We start from the raw sequence: 10,116 nt of genomic DNA, 5'->3' as shown, positions 1-10,116 counted from the left end.
GAGACTGGAAGTTTTGCCTCATGAACAGAGCAACTAAGCTTTAGCTCTGGGTAAATGGTCCCATATATAATAGGTACATATTTCCAGTGGTCTGGATCTTTTTTCTTTTTCCAGAAAAACAGCAATCTGGGTCTTAAAATTCAAAATCCTGATTTTTAAATGTTTGCAAACAATTTCATATTTTCAATTATACACTGGTGGCCAGAACACATATGACCTGTTACAGACAAGAGTCGCCAATTCCAGGTCTGTAGTGAGTTGGAAAAATGGGTCCATTAGACTGTACTCGACTTAAGCCCGTCCATAGCTTAGGGGAGAGGCATCATCTTCTGGTCTACCTAGGTTTTGGGGGATTTTTCCACTGTATCAAATAAATGAAGAATATTTACTTGCTTAGCCATATCCACTGCACATATATCTGTCCTCCAACGACCTCATGTGGAGTGAAAATGGAGAGAGAAGAAGTGAGAGGTAGTGGCTGGTGGCTAGACAATAATGAGGTGCTCATGATCCTGGCTTTCTAGTGAAATACATTTTAATTCTACCTTAAATGATAATTAACACTCCGTGCACTTTAAGGGGGTTCCTGTACATTTTTCTTGGGTTTTAGTCTATATAATTTGTTCCTGAACTCTTTTGTGGCATTTTGTATTTCAAATCCATTCAGGAGTGTCATGCTATTGAGGACTGCCCTATTTCCACATTAAACATGAGAGTAGAATGATTATATGGAATGTGCTTCCTGTTGCTTGGCCTCTTGACATTTCCAGTATGCTCTGTAGCTGAGCTGGGAAGTGGTTTTGTATGTAGTTGAAATTACTTGCAAAAAAAGAGAGGCAGGTCTGGAATCTCATTTCTTTTTTTCTCTAGGGAATATCCATGTACTCAATTGACATCAACACATGATAGAAATTGGTCACTACCTGATAAAGTCATTTAGGAATTATTGCTATTTTAAGGCCTATCATTATTCCCAGCAGTTTCTCCTACATTATTCTTCAAAATATAGTCATCCAGAACTTCCTGCCATATTAGTAGTCCTATTCCTGTTCTTAGTTCTTAACTCCCCAGGAGCCAGTCTTGCCACATAACAAGGGCATGATAGGGCAAAAATGCTTGGACGTTGTTCTAAGAAGACATAACAGTGCACTGTGCTTCCATCCCTAGATTTTTATGTTTCCTAAGAGTCTGGGTTTATTTGGGAACGTACCTGAATGAAACCAAGCCGATTTGGATTCTGCCTCCTTCCTCTGCTAGTCCAACTGTATCTTCAACTTCTTTTTGTGCAAGATGAGGGACAGGGACTATGGAAGTAAAGAAGAGAGCAGAAAAGTAAAACACAGAGTTTATTGTGAAATACACAGATGCAAAGAACAAAAAATATGAGGAAGAGAAAAATATGAGGCCACAGGAATGAATAAATAAGAGGGAACTGGGGAAAAAATATGCTCAATGACCAGCTGCTCTTTCTTTTTTGACTTCTAAAGAGTATTTGAGTGTTTTACAGAATTCCTGAAGTTTTCTATTGGGGAACTCAAAAAGACGAGGTGGGTTTTTTTGTTTTATTTTGTTTTTGTTTTTAATTTACTCCCTTTTTCTGCTGCCCATTATGCTGTTGACTATAGATTTTACATTCTTCTAGTTGCTAAATTAATGTCTCATAGGACAGAGTGCTCATGGATAGTTTTATCTTACATTCCTCCTACAAATGCCTTTGTTTTATTTTTTGAGGTTTGGAATCTCCAGGGTTTCAAAGCATGGATAACTGGAGAATCATTAACTTAAGCACTAATGAGTTTCTAAATAAAGGTTTGTATGATGTAGCCTTACATACGTAAAAAGTTTACCAACTTCAGAGAATAAATCAACCCAGCATGGTAAAAAAAGAGCATGTGAGGTTTCTGCAGCTGGGAGGACTTTTTTAAAAATGTAATTGAAAAGATATCATTTTAGACCAGAGTTTAGTGCATTATCAGTTATAGTAAGTAATATGGACTGGTTCCGGTCTGTTGTTTGCCTAGATGACTAAGTTTTCATTTTTAATTAGCTTTTGTATTTCTTAAAGGCTAATTGCTTTTTTAAAAAAGTCAAGATTACTTGATTGCTAATGACAAGAGTATTGTAACATATTATTAAAGAAAATTTCCAAATCTACCTAATTGGACAGAACTATAGTATCTTTGAACTTTTGGTTTACAGTAAAGTACATATTTTTAAAACCAGAAATAATATTAGTAAAATAATTTTTGTTTGCTTTTGGCAAGATGATTGCTATTAATACAGTTAAAACATAAACATTCATGGTTCTGTTTGGCTTTAACATTACTTCATGTTATAACTGTCACAACTTTCTGAATTAATGCATTATAGCAACCAAGTAAATACGCTATATATAAGTTTTTTATGGATACTGTTTTGGTGAGTACATGCCATAGGATTTTCCCTCTCTGGATCATCCTGAATTTCACTGTGTCTTCCATTTTTTCTTATTGTTGTGACTTACGGTATACAATGTTTAGGTGGAGGGTTAACTTTAGCGTGTAGTCTTTGGCTGTAGGATGCAGAATTTTTTTTTCTGAAGCACTTATTGGTTCACAGATTAAACAGGTGATTAGGCGTGTTCCCACTCTAACAAGCAGGCAGCTAAATTAGATACCTCGGGTCCTTAATAAAATTCTTATGGACTGCTTGAAGGGTGCAATGATCTGAGCACATACTACATGCCAGACACTGTCCACAACAGTGGACATACTCAATAAACAGACAACTGAAACAGACAGAAAACTTTATCCACAGGGGGCTTATAGGTTTATATTCTAGGGGAGAAGATGGATTATGAATAAGATGAATAAGTAAATTAAGTGGAATATTACAAGGCAGTACGTACAATGGGGGGGGTGGTAAAACAGGAAGGGGTGCAGGTAATTGTATGAGAACTGCAATTTTAAAAAGGGAAGCTACTGATGGCCTTGCTAAGAAGACATTTGAACAAAGATTTGAGAAAAGTGAGGAAATGAGTCATAGGGATAAGTGGGGATGTGTGCACATAAAGACAACTCCAAGTTTAGAATCCCAGGGGTAGGAGTGTGGCTGGTGTCTTCATGAAAAATCAAGGCCAATGTAGCATGAGAGAAGTGAGCCAAAAAAATAAAATAAAAAAAAGAGAAGCCACAAGGCAGTTGAGTGATTAGGTTGGTTAGAGTGATAAGATGGAGTGATATTAGAGGGCTTCTGGACCATCAGAAAATTTTTGAATTTTACTCTTCAGGAGATGGGAAGGGGGATGCTAAGCAGGGAAATGTTGGCATCTCACTTAGGATCTACCAAGATCTACTGAATAGTGAATAGACAGAGGAGGGCAAAACAGAGGCTAGTGCAATGGTCCAGGCCCAAAGAGAAATTTATATCAATTGTCTTTGATGTTTCTGTGGTTACCACCCTTGAAAACTTTAGTTCACTACCCTCATGGAGAAAACTATGGTCAAGCATTGAGGAGTCACTGCCATTCTCTACATAACTCCTTTCTTCACATTTTCCCCATAAAACTCTGTGACATCTTGGTAAATATGTAATTATACATGCAGCATCTTCGTATGTTCAGTTCAGCAACCAATTAATAGAAGCCAGATGTGCGGTGAGCCAGAATATGCTCTGGAGGTTGTCCTGAGAAAGGAAAGACATATTGATTTAGAGTGCACACCTGCAGGTCTTGCTGCCGTGTGCTGCTTCTGCTGCAGCTCTGACATCAGGTGCTTAAGGAAAACCTCAGAAACCAAAATCTGCTCTTGATGGAGCAGTGGAATGCTGGGTCAACAAGATCAGCTAATCACCTCATTGCAAAGCACAGAGCACTGGGAACGGTATCTTCCTATAAGAGGTCACTAAACCCCAACTGGTGTTTAACATGACCTGCTTGCTTTATAGTGAGTTTGAAGCAATCACTTCAAGTTATTTGTGAAAATAAAGACTCAGAAAATGTCAGGAAAGATAGAAGTATTTGAAAGGTTGCAAGTAAAATCGTCACCTTGTTCTGTTTTCTAATAAGCCAAGAATATGAATTTTCACTTAAAATGTGGTCATAAGACATTTAAAAGAGAGATAAAGAAAAAATGACTTTATTAAATTAACAAATAGTCAAAGAAAAAGATGGAAATCTTGAAATTTATATTAGTTCTAAGAATAATCCAAAACCATAGTCAAACAAAGCACTGACCACAGGTTAGACCAAGTGTTCTTGTTTATTTAAAACTTTTCTGTTTTGCTGCTTAAGTGTTGAGTGAAATATGCACACTTAGATTTTTAAAAATATTAAAAAGTCATTATTATTGAGGATATTGGCAATAATTCCACCCTACCTGCAGTCTGAATTTTTTTTTAGATTTTAGTTATATCCACCCAAATCAGTACTTATAGATTATAAATGGAATCCTTACTTCTAATAAGACTTTATTAATAAAGATTTTGTTAACATATCACACACAGTTTATTAACATTGGTTCTTCTCTTGTATAAATAAATCCCAATTTCATATAAACCATGCAATCCCCAAGATAGAATAATTTATGCACTTAGTACAGCAGGGAATTTGTGTTGTTTTTCTCTTGGTAAGCATGAACTTGGTCTTTCTCCTTTTCATCAACAGACCAAGAATATTTTGCAATGAAAGTGTTAGGACTAATAAACAGGCTACAGGAGCAAGCACATCGATAGAGAGGAGAGTTGTAAGTGGCTATGATAGGACGCACATCCTCTTAAGACTGGATAGAATTGTCTTCAGTGCTGCCCACTCCTCCTCTTGATGTAGCAATAGACCCTGAAAAGAATATAGCTCTGCTGAATTGCTCTTCTTTCCTTAGCAGCAATCACTTGGAGTCTGTGTTCTTCCATTTCCTCTTCTAATAAAGCAAACTAATAGCGTTTCTCCTACAGATATTAGGGTGATATAAATAGTAATATTTGATTTTTTAAAATCTTTAGACAAGATAAATGACTGGAGAGCAAGGAAACGCCTATGTTCTCTTTTTTCTTGTTTTAAGGGGGGAAAAAAAAGAATGAATTGATTTCACTTGAAGAAACCCAGATGTCCTCAAGATAGGGCCTGTCTGCCAAAAGAGTTCTTTAGAAATTCTCTGATGAGTCAAAGTTCCAAGGTTCTTTCCCATGTTGGCTTGTGTGGTTCCCTAATATTGCTTTGAGTTAGGTCAGAGTGATAAGGCATCTCTTATTAAAATGTTCCTATAATCCTCTCAGTTGTCAGATAATTCTAAATCCAGAATTTTTCCAAAATCTTATCCCAATAAATCATTTTTCATTTCCCACTAATGCCTCAGCAGAGCTATAAACTAGACAGTGAAGGGAATAATATTTGTATGAATGTTTCAAATACTAATTGATTAATGATTGATTCAAATACTAATTTGAAATGTCTGTGTACAATTTTCTTCAATATATGTTATATTATGTTTAACTAGCCTTCTGTTTATGATATCAGACATTATGCATTTGGACACTTTTGGTTAAAGTTTTTAAAATTACCTTTTATAGATTATCAATGAAGCATTTAAAAATGAATGAAAAGTGTGTACAGAGTAAAAAGTATCTGCTTCAGAACTGAATGGATATATATATAATTTTTTTCCTTGGTAAAAGTTCCCAGGGACCCTCCTCTGAAGTAGTCATTTAAATGATAGTGATCTTTGGATGATGCTTTAGGATTAGATAATAAGGGTATGACTCATAAACATGTCATTTAAACATGGGAACAAGTAACTAGAACCCACTCTCTAGCCAAAACCTCTCATTTTTATGGGTTTTTCCACCCCCACATGAATAGCATACACCTCCAGTCTTTAAACTGGCAGGTTTTCTTAGAAAAATGGCCAATTCTGTGATGAGGAATACCTAAATCCCACAAGTAAAAGAAGCAACCTGTTATTACTCTTCCTGTTCAGCATATGAAAAGCAAAAGTATGTGAGAACCAGACCCAACCTGTAATTTGGTAGCCAAACAACAGATCTGTGCTGTAACAGGAAAAATAAAAATATAGCTCTCCTTTGGTATTCTTGGCCCGTCTGCCCTGGAGGAGTGAAACTTTGCTTGATTTTTCTTGCTTCCAGAACAATGTTCTCGTCTGCCACTAGACTCCAACTAAAGAAACTCGTGCACATGGGAAGTTCCATGCTTGTATCCCGTCCAAGGACTATGATTGAGAAGGATATGGTGTGTGTTTGCTCTGTCACATATAACACCTTCCTCTACTGATCACACACTTTCTCCTAAGTGCATTTTAGGGTTGAACTATTTAGGCTGTGTGTTTTTTTCCTCTCTTTAAGTATGTGATAAAAGATAAACTGAGGCACATTAACATTTTCAAGGTTTATTTGAGCACTTGTCAGTTTGAATTGGGCAGCGCCAAACCAAAGGTGGTTAGGAGCACTGCACCAGCAGGAGCTAGACGGGAGGTTTTTTGAACAGAAGGTGGGAAGCAAAATAAGATTTCCTAATTGGTTATAGCTTGAGCAGATGTGTTTGGAAAAGCCAGTATGGCTGTTTGGGATTGGTTGTTCTTAAAGTATCATTTTTTTGCTGATTCGAGTACAATGGCTCTGGTTTAGAGTTTGGGTTGCTTATATAGGCTGCCAAAGCCTTCAGCCACCTCAGTCTAGTGGTCTCCTTGTTTAATTACTTTAACAATAAGAATACAGTTAACCTCACTATTGGAATAATCAGCATTCTTCACATTCATGATTAACTGCAACTTGAGTAGTGATAGAAAAGACAGATCTTCCCATTTTAGTCTTTAATGCAAGAAAGAGGCGATTGATGATAGCCTTTTATTTAAAAAAAAAAATCAATACCACAGATACATGTTGAGCCTTTTGAGTAAGGTAATATCATATTTAAATTTATCATTTTTCACTATGAAAAAATACATATGTGTATGTACACATTTACATACACACACACACACACACACACACACACACACACACACACTGGAGGCACAGTGCATGAAATTCATGCATGGGTGTGTGTGTGTCCCTCAGCCCAGCCTGCACCCTCTCCAATCTGGGAATGATCAGGGCTGATCTGTGGGGCAACTGGCAAGGTGATTGGGGGCCCCCGCTGGCACCCGCCTTGGCTGGTCTGGCGTCGCTCACTTGCCAGCCCCAACCCCCCACAGTCGCAGGTTGCCTCCCTCTGCGAGGCTACTGGAGGGGTGATCGGGGAGGCCCCTGCTGACACACGTCTTGACTGGCCTGAGGTGTTGAGCTGGGGGCAGCCCCTGCATTGAGCATCTACCTCCTGGTGGTCAGTCGCATCATATCGACTGGTCATTCTGCTTTTGGTTGATTTGCACATTAGGCTTTTATTATTTAGGATACCTACATATCTATACACATATATACACATACATAAAACACACACATCGCCCTAACTGGTTTGGCTCAGTGAATAGAGCATTGGCCTGTGGACTGAAGCGTTCCGGGTTCGATTCTGATCAAGGGCATGTATCTCGGTTGCAGGTGCATACCCAGTGGAGGGTGTGCGGAAGGCAGCTGATCAATGTTTCTCTCTCATTGATGTTACTAATTCTCTATCCCTCTCCCTTCCTCACTGTTAAAAAATCAATAAAATATATTTTTAAAAAAACCCCACACACATCATCTATATAAATATATATGTGTAGGTTATTTAACTGAGGATATTCATATTTGCCTCGGTCTCTATAATAATAGTAAAAAAAATGAAGACTATGGTTATTCTCTAACTGTTAATAAAGACAAGAGCTTTGTCATAGATAAGTGAAAAGAGTAGAATTACACGCATTTGTAAGAGAAATATGTTTTAATCTATGCAGAGTCCCCAAAGCACAAATCATTCCATCAAAATGTTGGGAATCTGAAGCTCAAAAGAGAGGCTTGTTGCCTTGCTGATAGCTCTTTATCTAGTAAGGGATCTAACTCAAACCAGGGATTTGACTCAGGCCAGTAATTTTCCCTTACTCCAGCTTGCCTGTAAGCTAAGATATTTAGACCTTAAATCTTACTTATTTCTTAGTTCTTTAGCACTCAATCCTACTGCCCTTTTTATTGAGTAGTGTGTATGTATGAATCAAACCTTGACACTATAAAGAAAATGTGCAAAATTACTTTCATTATTAAATAGAATTATATCAAAATGATGATAAAATTTTGTGTGCAGTATGCCTTCATAAGGCAGTTTTGTGAGATGGATATTAAAGTATTTTTCTAATAGATGGGAAATCAAAAGAATGTTTTGGTGGGTTCATTTATTATGAGAAGAAATAAAATGTTACTAATTCTGGTTCTGGCCAGGTGACTTCAGGTGGCTAAGTTGGTTAGGAGCATCCTCCCATACACCAAAAGGTTGCTGGTTCAATTCCTGGCCAGGGCACATTGCTGGTTTGATCCCCAATTGGGGTGTGTACAAGAGGCAATTGATGGTTGTTTCTCCCTCACACATCAATGTTTCTCTTTCTCTCTCTCTCTCTCTCTCTCTCTCTCTCTCTCTCTCTCTCTCTCTCTCTCTCTCATCAATAAACATATCCTGGGTCAAGGATAAAAAAATATCACTAATTCTAACAAACCTCTGTATTTAAAATATGTGTAGTAAGATGAGACAAACACTAGCTTTATCCATCTTCTCTAGCTTGGTCCTAAATTGGTGAAGTTGACCTCTGTGTTTCTAAAGGGCTAAGTTGGCATTACTTCCCCATTCACTTCTAGGACTAAGAAAGGGGATGCGAGGTGAAGTAAAGGACTTTTATGCTTCAGGACCTTTGATGAGGATTGATGAGAGTGTGAGAACTGAGCTAATGCTTTGAGGTGATGAGGTTGTGTTACAAAGGGGTTTGGAGAAGAGAGGCGTTTTTAGGATGTTGAAAGTTTTCCTGAGGCTAAGAAATTGACTTGATATCTCCTCAACCTCTCCAGAGGTAGTTTTGCTTAACCCTGAGAGATGCCAATATCACTTATGAGGTGGTTCACAGCTTCTGAAGGTGAGGACTAACCATTAACAATGATGGCCTTGAGGGTCCCAGTGAAAAATACCTGTGTATTGTAGAGAAGGCTCCTGATGGTCTCATCTAATGAACGTAACAGCAATGTTCAGTGTGCACTGATGACTAGCGTGCCCTGCATCAAGTGTTCTGGAATGACCCAAGGGGAAATTGTAACTGAATAACAACTTCATTCCAGAAAGACAGGAGGGAATTCTGAGCAGATTATTTGGCAAGTAAGAGAAACTAAAAAAAAGAAAAAAAGAAAAATGTTGAGAACTAGATTTAATTTAAATAACAGACAACCTAGCCCACTCAGATGGGTTCTCTTCCCGTCCCACCACCCCCATGTGCATGTCCTTCATCCAAACTTTGAAGTGAGAAAGATGAGTTGAAGGAAAAAGAAAAAACACTAGGAAAATTATTTCCTGGCATCTCACCCAGGAATGAGTGATGAATAGAGCCTGGAAACAACTTTAAAAGCCATTTTCTTTGCTCATGTGAGGTCGTGAGGTTGCTCTGTGAAACTCTCTGGGCACTAGAATGAATGAAAATGGCACAAAACACACCCAAGTTCTATCATTGATTTAAAGTGATTGATGGCAGGTCTTGTCTGATTGTGCTATATTGTCCAACCATCCATCATTCCAAACAAACACTGCACTCCATAGTCCAATATACTAGTACACTTACATTGGCCAAAGAGTTGAGGATTTATTTTTTTTCCCAGAGAGCAGTTGGTTGTGGGCTGGGGGGAGGAAGAGAACATGCTGCTTCCTATTATGAAACTGCAAAATAGCTGTCTGTTAGGAGGAAAGTACTCTGATGACACATGCTAAATTCTTGTTAAGTTTATGTAGGAGTGTGTTCATTTCCATTGAGCAAACCACATTTCCCACACTTTCCTCAAGCCGTGTCTTCCCCAAGCTTTTTCACAAGGCCTCACATTTGTCCTAATTCCTAGGCCCATCCGGTTTGAGACAGAAAGCTAATTTTTTTTGTAGAATACCTAACAAATTATTGTAAAAGTATTTCTTACTTGTTACCCAAAATGTAGAAGATAAAGGAAAGTATGAAGAAAGGAATAAACATC

The 10,116-nt window shown here is 37.8% G+C and overlaps 1 pseudogene; it reads right to left on the bottom strand.

Annotated features, from left to right (window-relative positions):
• Positions 1-574: 574 nt before the first annotated feature.
• LOC102764171 overlaps positions 575-10,116 on the bottom strand; it is a 142,931-nt pseudogene continuing 133,389 nt past the window's right edge.

Source organism: Myotis davidii, unplaced genomic scaffold (assembly GCF_000327345.1).
Source record: "Myotis davidii unplaced genomic scaffold, ASM32734v1 scaffold140, whole genome shotgun sequence".
Classification (NCBI taxonomy): domain Eukaryota; kingdom Metazoa; phylum Chordata; class Mammalia; order Chiroptera; family Vespertilionidae; genus Myotis; species Myotis davidii.
Note: the sequence above shows the minus strand (reverse complement) of the source record. Positions and strands in the feature narration are given on the sequence as shown.